General features: G+C 44.6%; 1 pseudogene across 1 annotated transcript in view; it reads right to left on the reverse strand.

The window, feature by feature from the left end:
• Positions 1 to 8,430: 8,430 nt before the first annotated feature.
• Positions 8,431 to 26,368, reverse strand: part of LOC310824137 (cytochrome P450 3A27-like) — a 122,672-nt pseudogene continuing 104,734 nt past the window's right edge. Inside the window, exons 18-20 of the transcript in view lie at positions 24,219 to 24,438; positions 23,853 to 24,015; positions 8,431 to 8,514 (exon numbers count right to left, since the gene is read on the reverse strand). The product of the transcript in view is annotated as a cytochrome P450 3A27-like (transcript). The remainder of the gene's footprint in view (positions 8,515 to 23,852; positions 24,016 to 24,218; positions 24,439 to 26,368) is intronic.

Consider the following 26,368-nt stretch of genomic DNA (forward strand, 5'->3'; position numbering starts at 1 on the left):
ATCTACCTAAAGGAGGCATGTCCAAAGTCCGGCCCGCGGGCCAATCACGGCCCGCCGTCAGATTTCACACGGCCCGCAGCTTCGGTTTTATAATGTATTCTTTATGGCCCGCTAGGACTGTCAAACTGAATAAATAAATCATAAAAGGTTCAAAATGCAATTTCTCCTTTCACCGCATGGTGAACTCTAACTCTATATGGCTCTGTGACCTTGCTGTGAACACTTCTCGCTAGTTTCTGCCATGGCGCCTGTAAATAAAAAGAGGAAAGTTAACAGTGAGGGCCGACGCTTCCAGGAGAGATGGGAATTACAATATTTTTTCACTGAAAATCGGAGCAATTGTGTTTGTCTAATTTGTCAAGAGACTGTTACCATGTTTAAGGAATTCAATGTAAAGAGACACTACCAGACAAAACATGCTAACGCATACGACAAGGTAACAGGGAGTTAGCGCGCTGAAAAAGTGAAGCAACTCCAAGCTGCTTTGGCCTCACAACAGCGACTCTTCACGCGGGCCTGTGAGTCAAATGAAAACGTCACCAAAGCAAGCTACGAAGTGGCCATGTTAATCGCCAAATATGGCAAACCTTTCACAGAGGGTACGTTTATCAAAGACTGTCATGAAAATGGTGGAGAACATTTGCCCCGAGAAGAAGCAAGAATTTGCTAATGTTTGCCTGGCTCGTAACACTGTGGCACAGAGAATAGAGGACCTATCATCAGATATTCAGAGACAACAGGGGAGTGACTTTTGATTATTTTTCATTAGCCTGCGATGAAAGCACAGATGCATCTGACACTGCGCAGCTACTGATTTTTTTGAGAGGAGTTGACGATGACATGAACATAAAAGGAACGGATTTATTCGTTTCTGTTTGTACAGCTGTTGACGATATGAAACTACCATGGAGTAAAGTTAGTGGGATTATTACCGATGGTGCGCCTGCCATGGTTGGTGAACGAAGTGGATTGTCTACATTGATCTGCAACAAAGTCAGCGAAGAAGGAGGTAACGCTATTATACTCCACTGTATAATTCACCAGCAGGCTCTCTGCGCAAAACATCTCAAATTTGATCATGTTATGAAACCCGTGGTAAAGGCAATCAATTCTATTCGCTCTAAAGCCCTATACATATACATATTTGTGTGAGCAGACGTTATCTGTCATGAACTTAAACAAGAACTGCTTGAGGTCAAGACTAAGTGACTTCCACCTACGTGACTGTAACAAAGTCCGTTTATACACAGAGGCAGACGCAGTATCACGATAAGGGAATTGGTCCCGTTTATTCATAAAGTATTCCGTTGGAAGTGTTTGGGCTTTCCAGCCTCGTCAAAAAGTCTCTCGCTCCCGTCTCAGCTCTCGGCTCTCCTCGATCGCCTCGCCTTCTCCAGCTTAGCTCGCCTACTGAAATGGCAGAAGCACACACATCTTAAACATTCGCCGACGAGACTTAATTCGCAGCAGGTGTGCAACAAAAGTCTCGCCGACACAACCCCGGCCACGGTCCTGTAGCTCCCTCTACAGGCCGAACGCTGCATGTCCCCCCACATACCCCCACCGCCCGACACAGGCCGGGGACCCGACGGCCTACTCCCCCCCCCCTGCACAGGAGAGGAAGTCTGCCACGACCATCTGCGCCCCCGGTCTGTGCACGACGGAAAAGTTGAAGGGCTGCAACGCGAGGTACCACCGGGTGATCCTCGCGTTTACATCCTTCATGCGGTGGAGCCACTGGAGGGGGGCATGGTCGGAGTAGAGGGTGAAGGCGCGACCCAGCAGGTAGTAGCGGAGGGTGCCGACCGCCCACTTGATGGCCAGGCACTCCTTCTCCATGGTGCTGTACCGGCCCTCCCTCTCCGACAGCTTGCGGCTCAGGTACAGCACCGGCCGGTCGGCCCCCTCCACGCGCTGGGTCAGCACTGCTCCCAGCCCTCTATCCGACGCGTCCGTCTGTAGGGAGAAAGGGAGGTTAAAATCAGGCGCATACAGGACCGTTTCTCCACAAAGAGCCCCCTTAAGGGCCTCGAACGACCCCTGGCACTGGCCCGACCATTGGACCGGATCCGGGGCTCCCTTCCGGGTGAGGTCCGTCAAGGGACTGGCCAGCTCTGAAAACCCTGGTACGAACTGGCGGTAATATCCCGCCAGCCCCAGGAAGGCCCTCACCTCCTTCTTTGTCTTGGGCCGGGGAGAGGCGGCGATGGCCGCAGTCTTTTCAATCTGCGGTCGCACCTCCCCCCGTCCCAAGTGGTACCCCAGATACCGGATCTCCCTCCGCCCGATCACGCACTTTTTCGGGTTGGCCGTTAGCCCCGCCTGCCTCAGGGACCGCAGAACAGCAGCCACACTCCGCACATGCTGCGGCCAGGTGTCACTGTGAATGACAATGTCATCTAGGTAGGCCGCAGCATAGGCAGCGTGCGGCCGCAGAATACGGTCCATGAGGCGCTGAAAAGTGGCTGGGGCTCCGAACAACCCGAAAGGGAGCACGGTGAACTGGAATAACCCGAGCGGAGTGGAGAATGCCGTTTTCTCCCGGGACACCGGCGAGAGTGGAATCTGCCAGTATCCCTTCGTGCAATCCAATGTCGTGAAGTACCTGGCCGTACCAAGCCGGTCCAAGAGCTCGTCGACCCGGGGCATCGGATATGCATCGAACTTGGAGACCGCATTAACCCGTTTATAATCCACACAGAACCGTATAGCCCCATCTGGCTTGTTGACAAGCACGATGGGGCTACACCAATCACTGCGGGACTCCTCGACCACACCCAGCTCCAGCATGGCTTCCAACTCCGTGCACACAACGTTTCGTTTGTGCACCGGCAACCTATAGGGACGCGTGCGCACCGTTAAACCCGGCTGCGTTTCTATATGGTGGTCGATGAGCGTAGTCCGACCGGGCAGGGGAGAGAACAAGTCAGCGAACTTAAGCTGCAAATCTGCAACGTCCGCGGCCTGGCTAGCAGAGAGATGGTTATCAATATCGACCGGAGTGCTAACTTTCGATTTTGGGACTTCCGGACCGAACTCCTCTCTCTCCGGAATTACCGTAGCCAGAGCAACCGTGACCACGTCGTTCCATTTTTTTAGGAGATTGACGTGATACACCTGCAAGCTATCCCCCCGGTCCGAGCGTACAACCTCATAATCCACGTCCTCCATGCGACGTGTGACCACAAACGGCCCTTGCCACTTCGCGAGTAATTTCGTGCTGGAGGTGGGTAACAGTACGAGCACCTTGTCTCCCGGTGTAAACTCTCGTAGGGTAGTCCCCCTGTCATACAGGCGTTTCTGACGCTCCTGGGCTTGCAGCAAATGCTCACGTGAGATAGCCCCTAGGGCGTGGAGCTTTGTGCGCAAGTCGAGGACGTACTGGATCTCGCTCTTACTGTCGCTAGACCCTTCCTCCCAATTTTCTTTAAGCAGGTCTAGGACACCCCGGGGCTTACGCCCGTAGAGTAATTCAAACGGGGAAAACCCGGTGGAAGCTTGGGGAACTTCCCGCACCGCAAACAACAGGGGATCTAGCCATTTATGCCAATTCCGACTATCCTCGTGGACAAACTTCCGGATCATTGACTTCAAGGTCCGATTGAACCGCTCACAAAGGCCGTCAGTGGCCGGGTGGTAAACACTGGTTCGAATCGCCTTGATGTTCAACAAGCCATACAGTTCCTTGAGGGTGCGTGACATAAAATTAGTGCCCTGATCGGTGAGAATCTCTTTCGGGATTCCCACGCGGGAGATGACTTGAAACAATGCTTGCGCTACACTCCTGGCAGAGATATTGCGCAGAGGTATTGCCTCGGGGTATCGGGTGGCGTAATCTATCAAGACCAACACAAATCGATAACCCTGTGTGCTCCGGTCAAATGGCCCGATAATATCCATCGCAATGCGGTCGAACGGGTTCTCGACCAATGGTAAGGGCTGCAAGGGGGCCCGTGGAATGGCCGGGGGATTTACAAACTGACATTCCTGACAGGAAGCGCACCACCTACGCACCTCTGCCCGAATCCCCGGCCAATAAAATCGAGCCATTATACGGTGCAGTGTTTTGTCATACCCTAGATGGCCCCCCATGGGGTTGAAATGAGCCGCCTGGAAGACCATTTCGCGGCGGCTGCGGGGAACCAGCAACTGGGTTACTTCCTCCTGACTATGTGAGTCACGACTTACTCGATATAACCTGTCGCTGATAATCGCAAAATAGGGGTGGGCGCGCGCCGTGTCTGGCCGTATCAAAGTACCATCAATTGCTATCACTTGGTCAAAGGCTGATCTTAGGGTCTCGTCACGAGACTGCTCGAGGTGGAAGTCGCCTAGCCGCGGATAGTTCGGCGGGGAAGTCTCGGGGTGAGGCGCCCCCGCCGGCTCCGGCTCCCCGGCAGTGTCGCGAGGCGCCGCCTCGGCACAGAGCACATTACACGCCACACACCTCCCTAGCTGTCGTGCACGCATCCCGGTAGCCCTCTTTACCGCTTGAGGAAACCCCTCCCAATCCACACCTAGAATCAGGGGATGCGTGAGGCGTGGGCTAACCGCCGCCTGTACACTATGGTTTTTCCCCTCAAAATGAATTTCGATAGCGACCACCGGATATTCGTGAATGTCCCCATGCACACACCTCACCCGCACCCTCGATGCCTTCAACAATGCCCCCGGCCGAACCAGGCGCTCCTGGATCATGGACTGCATGCAGCCCGAATCCAAGAATGCCTGGTGCGTATCATGTTGTATCCTTACCGGAATACGATACGCCGCTCCTGGGTTTCCTCATTAGCATTGATTGTAACTACAGAGACCGTAGCCATAAACAATTGCCAAAGTAAGATCAAGTGCGTCATCTCCGTCCGCTGCCATGCCTCTTCCCCTTCCCTTTCCCTGCATTCTCCACTGTATTACTCCACGGCTTAGCCCTCACCCTCTCCACTTCAACAATACTTACATCGTCCTCACCCTCTTGCCTCTTCCGCTTGTCATCCATCGCCCGATCTCCTGCCGCATCCCCCCTCTCATCTCCCCCAGGTTCCACCGCTTTCGCCTCTCCAACCCTTGGAAGCCCCTCCGCAGCTACTCCCAAATCCACACCATCGTCTCTCACACCGACCTCCACACCATCCAGTTGCCCATCTCTCCCTGCCGCATCCAGGCTAGCACCAAGAATCTCCTTGTCCCCCAGCGATCCAGTCAGCGGCTGCGATCCAGCTACCTCTTCCTCCCCCTGGGTCTCCTCCACGATCAGCTCGCATTCCTCCCCACGCTCCTCCAACTCCTCCTCGTCCTCCTCGCCCTCTCCTCTCCTTCTCACTCCAGCACCGTCCTCCCTCCTCTCATGGCACTCCCTGGCGTAATGCCCCTGCACGTGACATTTGTAGCAAATGAAATCAGGACAATCTCTAAGAACATGTCCGGGCCTGATACATAGTCTGCATACTCTCTCCTGCTTATCATGGATCACCCTGAAGTGCTCCACTCCTTCAAGGGTTATAAACTTCGTAGAGTAGGGCAGCGACCTCACCGTCTCCGTGAATTTCACCTTTAGAAACCGTGTTCCGTCTGCAATGTCCGTCCCCGGCCACATCCTTCTCTTTATTGGAGACGCCGCTGACACTCCCCACTCCTTCAGCCTCTCGAATATGACTCCATCATTCATATAAACTGGCAGATTTAAAAAGGAGACCACCATCTCGTCCACCACCAAATCCTTTGCCAGAATGTTTGCCTCCTTTATCTTAAATCCATCCAACAACTTCTCCTTCCCTCTCATCGAAGTCAGGGTCACCTCATACTTCTGGTCTCCCTTGAAGCGACACCCCTCCACCTTCCCACACACCACCGTTATTCCTCTCAATAGCTCCATCATCGAAATCTTCTGTTTCCCCTGAATCTCCACCGCCACCGTTAGCTTTTTCTCGTACTTTTTACTTTTTTTTTTTACTTTTTCTCTTCATTTCCCGTTTGTCTATTATCCTTTCTCATAGTCGGTTCAATCACGCCGGTCGACGCCATGTTATCCATTTTTCAATCTCCGATCCCCGAACAGCACAAGGCTGTCGGGGAACTCACTTAAACTTAGAAAAAAACAAGTAAATAAAGATTTCACTTTCCTAAACGCTCTCACTAGCGACTCTCTTCTCTCTCACACTCCTCCACGCACACTCACTCCAAACACTGTGATTGGCAATCGCTCACAGCTGTGTTCAGGGTGGTATGGCCGTAAGCGAGATTCCCAGCCATCTGCACTGTATATATAACGTCAAGGAAAGGAGACGCCCGCCACTTGACAACACAAACAATACTGCAGTTGATACGCAGAAGGCTGGGAGTTATCTGGGGAAAACACCAAAACTGCAATTAACATTGCTTTACCACTCCACAGCTCATAGTTCATAGTTGTCAGTCTAGAATCGAGCTCAAGAGAAGGCTGAGTGAGTCACCAATTCTTAGCAGGTGGTTTTGGAGCAAACTGTATAAACTGTTCAAAAACAGCAATATGAAACTGGAGCTGTACTAACAATATGAAACTGTTCAAACTACAGTGGTGATACAATAGTACACCCTACTGGTCGAAATAAGGAAAAGCTTACTGCACCGGGTATTCCCAGGCGGTCTCCCATCCAAGTACTAACCCAGCCCGACCCTGCTTAGCTTCCGAGATCGGACGAGATCGGGCGTGTTTTTTTTTTTTAATCTTTTTATTATCAAAAATACATATTACAAAGCATATTTTACATTATTTACAGCAGGTGTTCAATACATCTAACATGGACATGACATTAGCACACTACATTAAACGTGACGGACATAACACACACAGAACATTTGTGAAATTGTACTCAACCCCCAAAACAAAACCCCGTGTGGCGAAGTGACCTGCCAGGACTTATAAATGCCTGAACGCCATCTCCTATCCAAATCAAAGAAACCAATATAATAAAACGGTGACCTTGGAACTCGACAGGCTTCTGTTTTTTTTCCCGCAAGCCCGCAAGCCCGCAGTCAAAACAAAGAAATCAACATTCCCCTACCAAAAACAAGACAGAGTACCCACCCGGTGTCTACAACTGCCTGGGGGCCTCCATCAAATCAAAGAACTAAAAAAAAAGTGCCCAATGCTACACATCAAAACCTAAATCCCCAGATCCGGTTACTGATATTAGCGTGCTGTTTTTTACAAAGAATTTTTCAAAATCCACCCTCCCAAAAGGGTACACTAATCTAATATTATTTTTTAAAAGTGTGTGACGACCGCCGGGGTGTGCGGGCGCGTCACGGACCCAAACACAGTGTAATCAGAGAGGTCCACACCAGAATTACAGTCAACAATATTTATTCGATTAGCGGGGAGAGGGAAATGATAGAGAGAGGGTGGGGGTGAGAAGGCGTCGTGTCGTTCAAGGGCCTCGCAGGAGATCCGTCGTCGGGAAGATAGCCGGGGGTTCGGTACACGGTGGGTGGTCCTCTTACGTTCCAGGTCGGGGCGGCAGCGGTGTAGTCAGACAGGCGAAGGTTGGCAACGTAGCGGGCTCTCAGTCGTTCTCGGGGTCGGGCTTCAAAGGGGGCTCTTCTATGGTCAGGGATCAAACACAGGACAACGGTGACTTGGCTTACTCTTTCTCTCATCAACTGCTCCGTGGTTCGCCGTAGCAACTCTTCTCCACTGGGTGCTCCGTTGGCTCCTTTTGTACGGTCTCTGCTGCTCCTGCTGATGCCCTTCAGCTGTGCCTTGATTATCAGGAACTCCATGTATGGGCATACGGTGATTATCTCCACGGGTTGCAGCTGTGGCCCCTTGGGGCGCAGGAACTCCATACATGGTCCTGCCACAGACAACACGGGGCAAGAGAGGGACAGCAGAAACAGCAGAGACAAAGCGAGGCGAGATATATACTCCATTTACCACCGTCCCACACTCGCGCATGGGCTTAGGCACGGGGCGGGCGCCACATATCCCCCTCCTGAGCTCCGACCTCGCGGGAGGGGCGGCCCAGCCTCCTAGTGCGTCCCGCCGTGAGAGAGCGTCGGCGTTCCCATGCGCGGCCCCGGCTCGGTGGACCACGTCGAAGGAGTAGGGCTGAAGGGAGAGGAACCAGCGGGTGACCCGGGCGTTGCTGTCTTTGTTCCTCGCCATCCATACCAGTGGTGCGTGATCGGTGACCAGGGTGAACTGCCGCCCCAGTAGGTAATACCGGAGGGACTCCAGTGCCCATTTAATGGCCAGGCATTCTTTCTCTATCGTTGAGTAATTTTTCTCTCTTGGGAACAATTTACGGCTGATATACATGATGGGATGTTCCTCGCCTTCTCTTAGCTGGGAAAGGACGGCACCCACCCCGGTCTCCGATGCGTCCGTTTGTACCACTAGCGGCTGTTGGAAGTCCGGGGTCACCAACACTGGGTCCGTGCAGAGGGCCTCGTTCAGCCCTGCGAACGCCTGTTCCGCCTCCGGCGTCCATTCGACCCGATCCGGCATGCGCGCGCGGGTGAGGTCGGTGAGGGGTCCTGCCAGGGAAGAGAAGTGGGGAACAAAGCGCCGATAATAGCTGGCAAGCCCTACGAAAACCCGTACCTGTTTCTTTGTCTGGGGGCGGGGCCACCCGCGGATCGCCTCGACTTGTTTGCTTCTTGGAGGCCGAGCCGACACTTGGCTGGGTTTGCGGTGAGCCCCGCCTCTCGTAGGGCTTGCAGCACAGCCTCCATCTGTTTCAGGTGGGCCCCCCACTCCTCTCCGTGGATGATGATGTCGTCAATGTAGGCGGCCGCATATTCGCGGTGGGGACGGAGCACGTGATCCATGAGCCTCTGGAACGTGGCCGGCGCCCCGTGAAGCCCGAACGGTAGCTGGACGAACTGAAATAGTCCGTCCGGGGTGGAGAACACAGTTTTCTCTCTGGCCTCAGGTGCGAGGGGCACCTGCCAATACCCTTTAGTGAGGTCCAGGGTGGTGATGTACCGGGCCCTGCCCAGCCTCTCGATCAGCTCGTCGACCCGTGGCATGGGGTAGGCATCAAATTGCGAGATCGCGTTGAGCTGGCGAAAGTCATTACAGAAGCGAATGCTCCCGTCGGGCTTGGGCACCAGCACGATGGGGCTGCTCCAGGCGCTCCGCGACCGCTCTATGATGCCAGCCTCCAGCATCGCCTGCACCTCCTGGTTTATGGCCGTCCTTCGGGCCTCGGGGATACGGTAGGGCCTGAGTTTTACCGTTTTCCCTGGGGTTGTTATGATGGGGTGGGTGATCAGGGTGGTGCGCCCGGCGGTGGAGGAGAAGACGTCGCGGTGCCTGGCGACCACCTCGGTCATAGTGCGCTATATTCCTCCTACATATAATTGCGTATCTTAAATTGCTCATGATTATATTTACCTAATTAATATTAACATTTTTCTTTATTCCACATATTCCAAATAACAATATTTTCTTCCATTTCATTTCATTTTCAATTTTCACCCCACAGTGTACATTCAACAGATTTCTCACATTCACAAACAGTACAGACAACATTGAGCATTCAAAAAATAAGTGATCAAAATTTTCATCTTCCCTTTTGCATACATCACATTTCCTACATACATTCTTATCAATTTGGTGCAAAACAACATTTGTGAAAACCCTATTGTGCCTAATTTTAAAATCATTGTGCTCACATTCAATACTATTATATTTTACATTCAAATTTCCCCATACTTCTTTGACATTCAACCCCTCAAAAACCTTTTCCCACACCTTTTCTGACGCTGGCCTCTCCATCCCATCACCCAGTAAATCCATGTATATACATTTAGTTGTGACATTTTCAAATTTAACCCTAAAACCCTTCCTCTCTACACTCAACTCTACCATCCTGTTTGATTCACCTACCTCTCCCTGTCCTAACATTAATATTTTCTACCCATTACTAATGCTGTCCCTAATTCTCTTGTACATTCCTATAATAACCTGCTTTCTTACATCCTTATCTACTCTTCTTATTCCCTGTATGATTTCCTGTTCTGATTTGAAATTGTTATTGCTTTTTCAAAATGTTTATTTACCAGAATTGCATTGTTATGAGTTATTTTTGTGTTGTGAAAGATTGGTTGATTTAACACCTCACCCTTGTCCACACACTCATACTTCACATGTTTTAAATATTTCCCCCACGCTTCAAAAACCTCCTTATAAAAATCTGATATTCCCTCACACCTTGGTTTGTTAAAAACCATAAAAAGACCATTCACACCACATCCACCACACCTGTGCAAGTAATCCTCAAAAAAACCCATCCAACAATACTCATCCCTATTATATAAATATTTTTTTATCGTTTTAACCCTCAAAGCCCTTTTTTTCACCTCTACATCTATCAATTTTAACCCTCCATCCTTAAACCCATTCATTAATACCTTGTGCCTAATTTTTGCCTGCTTCCCATCCCACAAAAAACTATTAATGGCCCTATTTAACTCATTCACAACCCACAACGGCAGCTCTAGTGCACTCAACACGTGATTCACCCGTGATAAAATTAAACAATTTACTACTATCACCCTGCCCCTCAACTTTAACTTCCTCATTTTCCATAAATTCAAATTCTGCTTTACCTTATTCACTACCCCTGCCCATGTAACATCCCTTGCTTCCTTTTCATTCTCACCTACATTCACTCCTAACACTTTTATCATCCCTTTCGCAACTTTCATTGGTACCTCAAATTCCCTCATATCTACATTCCCTACACACATAATTTCTGATTTCTCTATGTTCATTCTCGCCCCTGATGCTTTCCCATATTCCTCTAATAAATACATAACCCTATTTAAACTGCCTACATTTTTCACTGTTATGTTTGTGTCATCTGCATATTGATGAATTAAACTCCTCCCTCCCCCTGGAATATTGATGCTTTGTATGTGTTGATCTTTTTTTAACATGGTGGCTAATGGTTCTGCTGTTATGCTGTATAATAAAGATGATAATGGACACCCCTGCCTAACTGATCTTTCTAAACTAAAACTATCTGTCACTACCCCATTACACTTCACCCTACTCTTTGCGCTACTATACAATAATCTAATCCAATTCACTAATCTATTTCCAAACCCGAATCTCTCTAATGTCCTAAACATAAACTCGTGTTCTACTCTATCAAATGCCTTGTTGAAGTCTACACTCACGCAACTTGCTACCCTTATTCTTATATAATATTGTAATTAAACCTGTTGACATTGTTTCACTAACCTTCCCTATCCTTTCCATTTCCCTATATACCTTTAACAAAATTGGACTAAATAACTCGCAAAAACATTTATAAAACTCACCTGGCAGGCCATCAGAGCCTGGGCTTTTGTTGTTAGATAGACTTCTGATGGCCGCATTCACTTCAAATTCTGACAACTCACTCTCACACACTCCCCTATCACTATCTGATAACCTATGCTCAACTGTCCCTAATACCTCATCTACACTATCTTTATCTACACTACCTTTCTTAAATAAATCGCTATAAAACCCCTGTACTGTTTCCAATATCCCTACATAATCATTCACTATCTCTCCTCTTTCATTCTCTATTTCTTCTATATAACTCCTACACTGTGTCCGTTTCTCTAACCCCCAAAAAAATGATGTGCATTTTTCCCCTTCCACCGCATATTGTGCCCTACTCTTAACTATTGCTCCTTTACATTTTTCTTTTTCATGTGCTTCTAATTCCCCTTTGATACCTATATATTCTGCTATGTTTCTATTCGGATTCCTTTCTATTTGTCTTAGTTCTTCAGCCATTCTTTCTCTCAATACCCATTCTTTTCTCTTTCTTGCTTGATTCCTTTTCCTACAATACCTCATACTTAAACTTTTCACTTGCTTTTTTACACATTCCCACCATTCACACACATCCTCCTCATATTTTTCACACATACTTTGCTCCACAACACACTTCATCACCATCTCTCTATACTCCTTTTCTGCTAACACACTCGCATTCAAACACCACACTCCCCCCCCTTTCCCTTTCTGCCTGTTTCCTAATTGAAATGTGATTGCTGCATGATCGCTATATCCTGTAAATGTGTACTGTATATTAGTTATTTCTTTTGTGATTTCTTGAAAAGCTAAAACTAAATCTATCCTACTCTGTTTCAAAACCCCATTAACTATCTGCCTCCTTGAAAATTCCCTTTTACTCGCATTTCCCTCCCTCCATACATCTATCAAATTCCTAACCTCAATCATTTCTAATAAGCCCCTCCTCCCTGAATCCTGCCTAAAACTATCTACCCTATATGTATCTAACTTGGTGCAACATACATTGAAATCCCCCACCAGAATACAATTACCCTTACAGTGCACACCCAGTGAAACAAAAAACTCTCTCTTTTCAATCTCCCTATTTGGTGCATACACATTTATCAATCTATACTTTACATTATTGACATCAAACTCTACACCTAGCACTCTCCCTTTCCCATCATTCAAAACCTCTGTTATATTTTGCACCACATTTTCTTTTACAAATATTGCAACCCCACATGATTTCCCCAATCCACAATTTACAAACAACAAACCCCTCCATTTTCCCTTGACTTCTGTGATTTTTTCTGTTGACCACTTCGTTTCTTGTATTAACAAAATGTCTGTTGTAAATCTTGCCAGGACTTCCTCTACTTTCTCCATGTCATTCAAACCATTGACATTAAGTGAGGCAATCGTGACCATCATAAACAAGTGAATTAAAGTGTATGTCATTTTCAACATCATCTTTTCTTTTTTCCTTTCCTCCTTTCTTTGATTTTCTGCCAGCTGGCCATTTTGTTCGGTTGTCCTACAAATGCCCTCTTTCTCATTCCCTTTCCCATCAACATTTCCTCCTCAGACCCACTGTCACTCTTCTCCTCCTCAGTTACCATTAACACCATCGAGTCAGACATTTGGGGTGGGGGAGTTTTAGGTATTCCACCTCGCCAGCTAGCCGTTTCGTCTAGCGTGGGTGTATGGGTCGCCTCTCTAGACTCCATAGCTGCTTTCTTTCCTTCATTCGGGCGCACAGTTCTCGGAGGCAAAGGCTCCCATAGTTTAAGAGGAGACTTAGGGCAAAACATCCTAAAAAAACAACAACAGTCACTGCAACATAGGTCTGGCAGAGCATTACCAGAGAAGACCCAGCGTCTGGTTGGGTCAATGGGTCACAGACTTTTGCACTTTTGCATACAAAGGATTGGGGACCAAATACTAAACATGAGTGCTTAATTTAGACATTTGATAATGCAAAAGAAGGAAAAATGCTTGGGCACCAAAATGGCTAGAGCCAACCCTGATTAACAGAACCTTTATCGAGCGCACAACATCACATTAATGCCCATAAGAAGAATGAGAATAGAGTATCAGCAAAATAACCAATTTAACACAATTTAAAACAACATACGTCTGTAAGTTTTAACCATACGTTAACGTGCGTCAAGGACAACGCGGGAGAATGATGCCCGTGGTGGGCCTAACCCAAAACTCAAAGAATATCTCGCTGTCCCTCTCCTTAAATATCATTCCCAACAAAGGACAAGGTGTGAGATACATTACAATAGCAAAGGAATTGACAAATGGTGAAAGCTGAAAAATCTGAAACATAGTCAAAACCTTAGACTTGCCAAAATCAAGCACTGATGAGCTCAGCAATCGCAAATGGCTGAGGCTTCACTGCTAGATGCAAACCACTAGTTATTCTTAAAAAGGATAGTCGGGTTACAGTTTGCTAAGAAGTACCTAAAAAGCCTGCAGAGGTGTGGAAAAAAGTCTTGTGGACAGATAAGATGAATATTATCAGAGTGATTGCAAGAGGAAAGTTTGGAGAAAAAAGGATCTGCCCAAGGTTTACAGTATACCATCTCATCTGTGAAACATGGTGGAGGGGATGCTATGGTTTGGGCATGTATAGCTGCCACTAGAAATTGCTAACTTATCATAATTGATGATGTTACTGCTGACAGCAGCAGCAGAATGTATTCTGAAGTGTACAGAAATATCTTGTCTGGTCGAGTAAAAGCAATGCTTCCAAATTCATTGGATGGCGATTCATCATACAGTAAGACAATGACCCAAAACATACTGCCATTGGAGCTAGGGAGATTTTCAGGGCGAAAAAGTGGAAAGTTCTTGACTGGCCATGTCAATGTTTGGATTTAAATCCTATTGAACATGCATTTCATTATCTGATGGTAAGATTTTGGGCAAAAAGACCTGGCAAAAAGATGGCTGGCCTGGCAGAATATCACCAGCAATGGGTCCCAGACGGTTATTGCATACAAAGTATTGTCGACCAAATACTAAATATGAGTGCATAATTTCGACCATGTATACCAATACTAGACAAAAGAAAAGAAAAGAATCTAGCAAAAGCAAACTATGTTCTGACAGGGTTTGACTCATCTAATACGACATCAGATCTGGATAGGTTCCTTGATTTCCTCTGAAAGGTGACATAGGCTTGAAAACATGTACACAACATCAAGAAGAAACCATTGATTAAAGCCAAATCAATTGACAGAGGCATGGCAGAAAATGTGTGTTGTCTCTTTAAAAGAAATGTTAAAAATCTCTTTGTTTTCCCTGAATGAAACAAAGCACAGGTGTTTAAAAGGCCAGCCCCACCCCTGATTACAATGATCCACACATGGAGACAGCCAAAGCAACATAGATCAATAAGACATCCCACATGTCACACCAGAATGTGTGTTGGCAAGAGTGTGCCCTTATAGCCAGGATCCACTCTCTGGTCACATCTCCCTGATGTTGGTTATGAAGAACTTTATCAAACGTTTGGATTTGAAATTAAACAATTACTACAAGGTTAAAGTAGAGATTCTCAACTTTTATTTGATGGTATTTGTATACACATTGGTTTCACCATTTAGAAATTACCCCACTTTTATGCATAATCCCCCTATTTCAGTGTACCCAAAAGTAATGGGACAGACTTATCAAATGTCTAAATGAAGCAGTCATGTTTAGTATTTAGTGGACAATCCACTAGTATTTAGTGGACAATAACTGCCTGAAGTCTGCAACCCACTAACCTCACCAGACGCTGGGCATCTTCTTTGGTGATGCTCTGCTAGGCCTGTACTGCAGCCATCTTTAGTTGTTGTTTGTTTTGAGGTCTTTTTGCCTAAATTCTTATCATTAGGGAAATGTAATGCATGTTCAATTGAATTTTAATCTGAAGATTGACTTGGCCAATCAAGATCTTTCCACTAGTTGCTATGGCAGTGTTTTGGGTCATTGTTTTATTGTATGGTGTGGCTCCATCCAATGCATTTGGAGGCATTTGCTTGCACTCAAGCAGACAAGATGTTTCTGTGCACTTCAAAATACATTCTGCTGCTGCCGTCAGCAGGTACAATCATCAATTAAGACAAGTTAGCAAGTTCTAATGGCAACTATACATGCCCACACCTCACACCCCCTGCACCATGTTTCACAGATGAGGTGGTATGCTGTGGATCTTGGGCAGATCCTTTTTTCTCCAAACTTTTGTCACTCTAGTCCATGATAATATTCATCTCATCTGTCCACAATATCTTTTACGAGACCTTTGCAGGCTTTTTAGGTACTCTTTTTTAGCAAACTGTGACCATCCTTTTTGATGATAACTAGTGGTTTTTGATGATAAATGTGTCTTCCTCTTAGTTATAAACAAACCAGAATTAAATGCATAGGTCTATGTATGTATGGATGGATGGATGTTGTCATTGGAACAGCTGGAAGACTTTCTCTGCATCCCCGAAAAAACACATGTACGCAAGCACGCACAAACACACACACACACACGCACGCACGCACGCACACACACACACACACACACACACACACACACACACACACACACACACACACACACACAGGCATGTTTAAGATATGCGTAGCCCATGTTTATTAGTTGACTTAGTTGTGGGGTTAGTTTAGATACAGCGCACGATGCAACAAACAGGTATAATATCAGCACACCTCAGCATTGCTACACCCACGTGCTACCACAGGGAACTGGTACCCGCATAGTTAGATATGGTGGTCCCACACCAGAGAGAACTGGTATGTTCCAGATCATTATACGAGGTAACTAGCTAGTAAATTATTAATTACTAGAAAGTGCTCAGTAGTCCTAGGGCTACAAACACAAGCTGACCAACCCTCCTGCAAACAGGGTGCTAATATTTCTCAATATTACCTTGTCAAAGCTAGCCAAGGTTCTCAGCTGTCCGGAAACAACAAGTAACTTAGTTAGCCGTCCGTCCCAAGTGCTAGCTGTAGCCTACACATGTGACCTTGCAAGTTCTAATAATAACCTGAGGAATTATCGTCGAGCTAGGGTTCAACAATAACAAAAAATTGAGAGCTCACAGGTTAGCCTGCTAGCTCAGAGAGTTAACAGGTGCTCAGAAGGTGAAAATCATCGTTGAGCTGAACCGTAGGATTCTATCAGAGACAATCTAACGCCCCGTGAGAATCATAGGCTGAGGTGTAGCCAGCTACAACAACACAACTACAGTACACTTTTCAACCTAACGCCCCATGAGAATCATAGGCTGAGGTGTACCCAGCTACAACAACATAACTACAGTACACTTCAGACAGTCAGAGAGTGAAGAGTGGAAAGGATGAAATGGTGCGCTTGTAGCATCCCTTTATTGGGACAGGTGATAGGCGTTGCTATCACTTGCAAGTGTGTACGAGGTGTGATTCTGTGAATCAAGATGTAAGTACAGTGCTCTCGGAAAGTATTCAGACCCCTTCACTTTTTCCACATTTTGTGATGTTACAGCCTTTTTCCTCATCAGTCTACACACAATACCCCATAATGACAAAGCAAAAACAGGTTTTTAGAAATTGTTGCTAATTTATTAAAAATAAAAAACTGAAATATCACCTTTACATACGTATTCAGACCCTTTACGTTTTTTGTTGAAGCACCTTTGTCATTATTGCGTATTGTGTGTAGATTAATGAGGAAAAAAATTAATTTCATCTATTTTTGAATAAGGCTGTAACATAACATAATACGGAAAAAGTGAAGGGGTCTGAATACTTTCAGAATGCACTGTATGTGCCTGTTATAGTCCCATTGTGTGATTGGTGTGTGTACTGATTTCTGGCACAGGCCTTAACTGATCCAACAAGTTCACCAATCATCAATGGTGTGATATGAAGTTGATGAATTTTAATGTTACATGCTACACCAGTGCGACAGTGCGACATTGTTGACATTGCGCGGCTGCTGCAGCAGCAACGCAAAATGATTCTTGGAGTGCTGGTATCAATGCTTTTTGGACGCTTAAAAACATATTCAATTAGTTTCATAGTATGGTAAAGTAATAGAAACATAGATTATAGAAATACATACAATAGTGGTACCTGTATGAAAAACAAAGTGATTGTCCTCGTTTATAATTGGAGGTAGAGGACAAACCCCAACTCTAAGATATTCAGACTTGACAAGACTCTCAACATAAAACAATGTACAGAATCCATAAATTAGAAGTTCCTTGCAGAAACAGACTGGGAGGCTATTTCTTCAGCATCCACACGTGCAACTGGTCACGTTTCTGGTGTAAGAGTAAATACTGCCATCTAGGGTTTAGAGATGGTTAACAGGAAATGGATACATTATTTTACGGATGTACTTTAGGCCTACGTTTGAGTAATTTAGCAGAAGCTCTTATCCAGAGCGACTTAAAATAAATAGCTACATTCATCTTCAGCTACATACATCACGGTCATCACAAGTAAGACTTTCTATAATAATAAATGCCACAAGCAGTCACAGTGGTAGAGAAAGGAAGTCAATTTAATTTAATGTTCAACTTAATTTATTGAACTTAAGACAACTATATAAATTGATTTGCTATGTATCCCTAAATAGCAATAGCCAATTGTGTTGAGGTTTCCAGGCTAACGGTGTCGGCATGTGCAGTCCCCTGTCTTATCTCTGCACCCCCACACGCTCTCAGCCAGGGCCACATCAACAAGGCTTTTGACAGAAAGGCTCGTCCCCTGGTTTGCCTGATTGTGTACCAGCTGAGCCATCAGAGGAGTCGCTCTCAACGAGAACATGAGGGTTGTGGCATATCTGGAGCCATCGTTCATCTGAAATTAAAAAAGTAACATCAGAGGGGAGTGCAAGGTGAGACAAGAATTGGACAAATTCAACTGAGAGTTGAAGGTCATGGACTAAATGCTATAGTAAAACTAGCAACAATCACCTTCATCTACTTAGTCTATAGGTTCTCTACCATCTCTCTAATCGTCACCATGCTCACCTTCTTCAATGTCTCCCTCTCCTGTTCTAGCTTCTCTTTTTCCAGACTCTGTTTCGCTCTTTCTTCAGCCACCATCACCAGGGCCTCTCTCCTCTTGATGGCCTCTATCTCTTTTTCCATCTGTTTCTTATCCTTTTTAAATGTCTCCTTCTCCTTCCACATCTTGAGCATTTCTCGCTCCACATCCTGCCCGTCTCTTTTGATTTTCATCCACTCCTTCTTTATTATTTGCAACTCTGCACCGACCTTCTCTGTCTTTCTAAGCATCTCCATTGAGGTCTCCTTTTCCTGCTCTAGCTTCTCCTTTTCCTGGCTCAGTTTAAGTCTTTCTTCGGCCTCCATCACCAGGGCCTCTCTCCTCTTGACTGCCTCCATTTCTTTTTCCATCTGTTTCTTGGCCTTGAGAAATGTCTCCTTCTCCTTCCACATCCCAAGCATTTCTTGCTCCACCTTCTGCCCGTCTCTTTTGATTTTCATCCACTCCTTCTTTATCATTTGCAACTCTGCTCCGACCTTCTCTGTCTTTCTAAGCATCTCCTTTGAGGTCTCCTTCTCCTGCTCTTCCTTCTCTTTTTCCTTGCTCAGTTTAAGTCTTTCTTCGGCCTCCATCACCAGGGCCTCTCTCCTCTTGACTGCCACCATGTTTTTCTCCATCTCTTTCTCCATCTGTTTCTTGGCCTTGAGAAATGTCTCCTTCTCCATCCACATCCTGAGCATTTCTTGCTCCACCTTCTGTCCGTCTCTTTGGATTTTCACGCTCTCCTTCCTCATCATATTTAACTCTGCCTCTGCCTTCTCAGCCTTTCTAAGTATCTCCTTTGAGGACTCCTTCTCTTTCTCAATCTCCATCATGAGGATCTTGATCCCACTGTCCATCTCCTCCCTCTCCCTATTGAACTCATTCCTGTCCTCCTGCAGTCTTTCTGCCTTTCTGGCCAGGATCTCCTCCTCCCTCTGCCTAACTTTTTGGTCCCTTCTCTTTTGTTTCTCATATTCCTCTATCTTTTTCTCAAACTCTGCCTTCTCTGTCTTAATCCTCTCATGCTCCTTCCTGATATCCTCAATACTCATATATATTTTCACCTCCATTGTTTTTATGCACCTACAGTAGATAGAACACAAACAAAAATGATTGAAATAATCTCCACACACCCATACTATAATGCAACAGGAATGTCAGAAAGATTCCCCAAATGAGAATGGTATAACAATCTTTGAGTTTGCCCTTCTGAATCAGTCAACAAATACCAGTACACCGATTGGCAGCAAAGAAATGTTATTATCTATAATGTGCGTTCGGCTGGCGTCATAATGGGTTTGGAATGACTATCATGGTAATTCACTGCCTAACAACTCTTATCAGCGTTCGATGCAATGGTTCGAAGTGACTTGGTCCTGTCAGAGGCCTATGTTAGAGTCAGCAAAAGCTTCCAGTGTGGGTTGGCTGGCTATGTTTGTTGACACACCTTGAAATATAGCCTACAATTGTGGCCAACAGGTCAAATATCAGTGGCCATATAATGGGCACATTTTATTAACTGGAATCGGCCTGGTACAGGTAGGAGCCTATAGGCTAATAAGCAGAAGACCTCGGCAAAATTAAAATAGCCCTAATTCAATTCATGCATTTAGGTCTCTCATAATAATAATAAAAAATATATTTTATTTGGAATGTGTTTTTCATTTGTAGCCGACAATTTCAAAGCCTGTGCAGTTGAGTGCAATAGACACACAAACAAAAACACTAACAAAACACTAACAACAACAAGAGGACAGGACCTAAAGGAAGGCCTTTCTAAAGATGTGAGTTTTTAGGCATATAGAAATATCCAACGCTGAATTCGACTTAATGGGAATATCATCTCCTAGTGACAGATATCTCTCAGTGACATTTTTACGCGTCCCTTGTCCAAATGCTGTAAAGGTAGTCGGCCTATGCCGTCTCAAGTATTTACAAATACAAGTGTTATAAAACTATACTATATGTCAACTATACTACATCTCTGGCCTACATTAGCCTACCTCAGTCAGTAGGCTGTGTATAAGCGCCGAATCTTCCGGTTATAATCTCTTTATATCTCACTCTGGTAATACTGATACTACTGATAATACTTAGCTCGTTATGCCACTGAACTAAAAGTTCAAGAACTTTGTGTATTATTGCAGAACATTCTCAATTCTGTGTACATATCAACGTCATAATGATACCAATAGCAACGCATTTTGGGTGGAATCCTAACTCCAAATCCGCGTGCGTAAATCTTGCATTCATGTCAATGGGAAATTGATTCGATTTACACGCGGATCTCGAGATTCCACTGCAATACACATTTAAGTTTAAGTTCATTTGAATTTATAGTGCATTTTACCCACAATATACGGCTTACACAAAAGTAGCCTACAAGACAAATACAACATTTGAAAAAACATATTGCATAGAATCAAATTTGGGGATATACAGGGTTTTTTTCTTTATAAAGTACATTACAAACATAAAGTCTCATAAAGTACATTACAAATACGAAACAATTATTAGTCCTATTTTTTATTAGTAATAATAATAAGTCTTTTATATTTAATACAAAATAGATCAAATGGTGAAATTGGTGTGTATAAATATAATAAACTTGACTCATAATCCGTATAGTGCTGTTTTTGGAGTAATTACTAATTACTAGTAATTACTAGTGTGTGCGGACTGCGCTCTCTGTCCCGTCTTTCTGCTGTGGGGCAGCGGAGCACTCTGCCCCATCGTTGCGAGGGGAACAACGTGAGCGTGATTGGCGTAAGCAGGGAAAACCTCACGCAAATTATATTGGGTATGAATTCTGCCTAGCAACAGGTGGCGAAAAACTATTAAACGCTAATGTCGTTAACGTGGTCTGACATGACAGGAAATGATCACAAAGCAATTCAGTTCATCTACTGTACGTCTATCGCTAATGCTAGCTAGCTAAAGTTTTCACAATGAATCGTGTAGATTATTTGTTGACCATGCGGTTCAGTACATTGCCTTTGGAAGAGAAGTTGGAGATAAAACGTTTAGGGCCAACAGGAATGGTTTGACAAAAAGAGATGGCTAACCGCTACCACCTCGAAACATGCGCTGTTCTGTTTCCCATGTATGATTTTTGGTGGAGACTATTTGGGCATCGGCTGGATTCAAAGACATTATACATCTGTCAGAACAGAACAGACACCAGCGACTGAACGGCCTTGACATGCTTTCCATTGAAAATGCATTGATTCAGGGACAGATGGATTTCAACAGTAAAGTCATCGAGAGGTTTGCTGAAGCAACGAACCGCCGAACTACTTTCCTATTCAAGTGAGCGGGTCTGTTTGGACATGTATGACAAATGGACAATGCGCCGTTCACTGTAGACTATATTGCTTTTGTTTTGTAGTCATTTTAAACGTTATACTGGCTGTGATATAAAGTGGAGGACTAAATGTTACGTATAGGCATAATATCTAGACAGTTGATGGGCACACTTGTTACTTGTCGCTTTCAGAACCCTGGACTGGGCTCCGGCTGTATATTCATATAGTTCCGTTAATTAGCCTAGCCTACTTTCCGTGATTTAATGTGACTTTTGTAGTGTGTTATAGCCTCTGCACTGATGCTATTTATTTCACATTTAAAATAATACAATTGATAAAACCTGATTAAACTTTCCTACAAGTTAACGATGTGCCGAATGCTTGTATTTTGATTAAACATGCAAGTTATTGAAGACACGTGTCTGTCTCATCTTTTTACTTTGTTGCAGTATAGGCGTTCTGTGTCGCGCTGAAGCGTATGAAGTGTATTCAGTTATGGGGTTTACTGTACATACTTTTTCTCTGCACTGTTCCTGCTGCAGAGGATGCGTAAACGATTTTCCCATGTTGTTTTTTGGTTGTGGCCTGTGTTTATACATTTAGGCTATTAGTTGTATCCTACTTTTCAGTTTTACAAGTCAAATCTTATGACAGATGAGATGGCACTTCAACCGATAAAATGCAGGTACATTTTGACTACTGCTGCACTACGATACCCATAAATAGACCCAATACATTGGTAACTGCACTACTTATACAGCTCATATACTGCTTATACTGTTCATACTGCATTCTATATTTATTCTGCTTATAATGTTACTGTTAATACATATATTGCTTATACTGCACTACTTATACTGCTCATATACTGCTTATACTGCTCATATACTGCTTATACTGCACTACTTATACTGCTCATATATTGCTTATACTGCTCTACCTGTATATATTGTTCACATTGCACTTTTCTGCTTTTTTGCACTTCTGGTTAGACGCTAACTGCATTTGGCATGTTGTTCATTCTCATGTTATGATTTAGTTTGTGATTATACACACGTTTTTAGCGTGATGATAGAGACCCACTACCAGACGAGTACAAAACATACACAAGTCACATGCAAATCCCTGCACTGCAGACGACAGACAACAACTGTCTCTGTACAACGAGTCCTGGACCTCCACTAATAGACAGATACAAAGAGAGCAGCATACAGTAGCAGCAGAGCCCAGAGGCGAGGCGAGGCAAGGCAAGGCAAGGCAAGTTTATTTATATAGCACATTTCATACACAGAGGCAATTCAAAGTGCTTTACGTAAAATAGATAAAAAGGAAAGAGCATGAAAGAAAAATTAGAATAAAAACGCATAAAAGACATAAAAAAAAGAATAAAAGTCACAGTGCATTTTAGGGTCACAGTGCAATTATTAGCGCCAATTTAGTTTCAATTTAAGGCAAAAGCGAAGCCCTTTTTTTTTATTTTTTCCCATTTTTGAAAGTAGCCAGTGTTGGGGCTGATCCTAGATCTATGTGTAACATAATAACTGAGAGACCTGCAGCAGGGCAGGTCCTCATCACTGGCTGTCTGCTTTGAGCTGGTTGTCGTTGGACTCCTGGCAGCGGAACAGGTCCATCTCAATGGGGATCTGGTGAGAGTTGACACACAGTTAAAGTATGAAGGAACGAGTAAAACAGATGTCAGCGTTACACTATGAATGTTACCTAACACAGTGTCACTGTTACGTTCGGGTAGCATTGCACTATAAATTCAAATAAACTCAAACTCCTGGACAACCTCTCTTGGGTCGACATACATTAAAATGGCCCTATGAAGTCTCGAGGGAGTTTTGCAGAAATACAAATAGCTTTTTTTTAAATCTCACACTTCCATCATTTAGTAGGTAGCCTATACTGAGGATGATTGGCGCCTAGTACTGAAAAATGCAATCTGGGAAATTAAATGGGGAGTACATACTCATGCAGTACGCAAGTACAGAATTGTAGTATGGGGGTTCAAACCCGGGTCTCCCATGTGGAAGACACAAACGCTACTATTAAGCCAAGAGGACATCCTCAAGGTCTGAGGGCGACACTTCAGTTTACATGTCTCAGGCAGGGCTACCTCATCACGCGAGTGTGATTCCAAAATCACCTCTGCTACATATAGAAACGCAACAAAGTCATAGGTACAAAATTATATTTACAATCATTGTATCATTATTTTGTCTCACCTCTGTCTCTTTGCAGACGGTGAAGTTGAACCTCTGTAGAATCTCCACCATCGCCAGTTTCAACAATACCAGAGCGAATCGCATCCCGATACAGTTCCGTGGGCCCAACCCGAACGGCATGTAGGTGTATGGGTCGATGCTCTCCTTGTTCTCCTTACTGAACCTACACACGGAGAGTTCAGAGGAGGAGGGGTTAAAGAACATATCAATTAAATCACAGTAATATGATGGTTATACATGGTTGAAGAAACCTGTTTGTGTTTGGTCGTCGCATTTAGGTTTGTTTTATGGTTGTTTGTGGAACACTGCTCTTATCGTTGCTGTTGTGATTGATATTGTGGTTGTGGTTAAGATGTGGCCCATTACCTCTCTGGTTTGAACTCCTCTGGGTCTTCCCACACATCGGGGTCACGGTGCAAGGTCCAGATGGGTATCATGACGACCATACCCTTGGGGATGGTGATGCCGCTGATCTCAACAGATTTCTTGGCGACTCTTTCAAGTCGATGGGGTACAACCTGAGAGACTCGTTGATCACGCTGTCTAGATAGTCCATCTGCATCAGAGCCTCGTACTGGATAGGAGCCTGCACAGGGATATTACACTCACATGAGCACTAGTGATTGGTCGTTCACGTAGCCGTAGCCCAGAACTAACTCTTTTTCGTCGCAAATCTGAAGAGCTGTTAGTTTTTTGTGTTTTTTGGGGGGGAAATGAACACAGTACTATACTTATTCTAATCTGCATAGCCTAATTTCATGACACCCGCATACAGAACGCCATTACTTTCAATGTACGTGTGTAATAGTGTCTTGCTTTTTTGTTATACATGAATAAACAAAAAAATCGCTAAATAATGTTATCTTGATAGTTAGAAGAAAATACATTTAGATTCCACTGAACAATGTAAATGATAGATGTACACAAGGATCAATCAGAAGTCAAAATGCCACTAAACTGGGCTGCTTTTAGTGGATTGACTGCTTGGAATACTGAATGTGCTACAGTCTATTATTTCCTATCACAGTCGACAGACTACAAGAAAACTGTCAGGTGGTTCAAATGTGAATAACTTGGTATCCATTCCATTAACTGTGGCCGGGCAGCACCGAACAGCCCAGAGAACATTACCATGGTGCTTTTGAATATTAGGTCCCTATCTGGCAAAACCTTTATTGATCTTATCTCAGAGCGAAAGCTGCACTGTAATGTTTTTATCTGAAACCTGGCTAAACATGAATGCATGTCAGTCTATTAGAAGTGGGGAAAAATATATTTTCACTCTATTATTTATCTAGCCATGTCGCTGAGCAGATGAGAATTTCATGATGAATATGAATATGAATAGTACACCATCAACAGCTTCCTCCTGTGATAATGATTTAGCAACCAGCTTCAACACCAAACTAAGGGCAACTATCGACTCTGTAGCACCAGTCAAACTGAAAAAGGCTGTGGCCAAATTTAAAAGAATTTGCAGAAAGTCTGAGCGGACAAAAACTGCAGGTCCACCTTGATATTCTTCGAGAGCATCTTTCTGCTTTTAATAAGGCAATAAAAAAACGCCAAGACAGACGGGATCATTTCTCAAAATTGATAATGAATCATAACAACTCAAACAGTGCTCTTTTCAACGATTGACAGCCTTATAAATCCCGCCCACAAGACACCTGGTGATCTGCTCTCCACCTACAAATGTGAGGAATTTGCAACATACTTCTGAGATAAGAGAACCAATATTAGGTGAGGAGGATCACTCAGGCAAGACCTGAAGATGTGTTTGATGACTTGTTACCCCACCTTCCACCACATGGAAGCACTATGAACTCTTTTGCAGTGGTCATACAGAAATGCTCAGCAAAGTGGGGGTCTGTTCATCTGCACCTAAAACTACCATGGTGAAACCCCTCCTGAAGAAAAGTAACTTAGACTCTTCAGTCCTTTGCGATTTTAGGCCAATCTCCAATCTTCCCTTTTTAAGCAAAAAAATAATAATTCTTGAAAAAAAGGTGTTCAAACTGTTAAATAATCTCCTTCTTCCCAACTGTACCTTTGACATGTTCCAATCTGGCTTTTGTGCCGATCATAGCACTGAGATAGCACTATGTTGTTAAGTTATTAACTAGGTTCTTAATGACCTTAGAATTAATTAATTAATGCTGATGCCAAAATGCTCTTTGTCCTTGTCCTGGTCAAACTGTCTGCACACTTAAAGACACTACTTACAGTAATACTAAGCACCAGGCAAAAAAACAAGGTGTTACCATTGACTCAGATCTTAATTTTGAAACCCATATCAAGAATGTGACTAAAACATATTTGTATCACTTAAAGAAGAGTAAGTAAGTTTGCCGGAAATCTGCCATCGTGGAGAAATTCTGTCTGAAGTTGTCCAAACAACAACATCCTCCCTAATAATAATATATCCCCCCGAAATGAACTTGCAGTGTTGGACATTAGCTGTTGTGTTTCTACATGCGCACACGATTGGGAGAGGCAGCCACCAGAGAAAGGTC

The sequence above is a fragment of the Argentina silus genome (assembly GCF_951799395.1).
Source record: "Argentina silus genome assembly, chromosome: Y".
Taxonomy (NCBI): domain Eukaryota; kingdom Metazoa; phylum Chordata; class Actinopteri; order Argentiniformes; family Argentinidae; genus Argentina; species Argentina silus.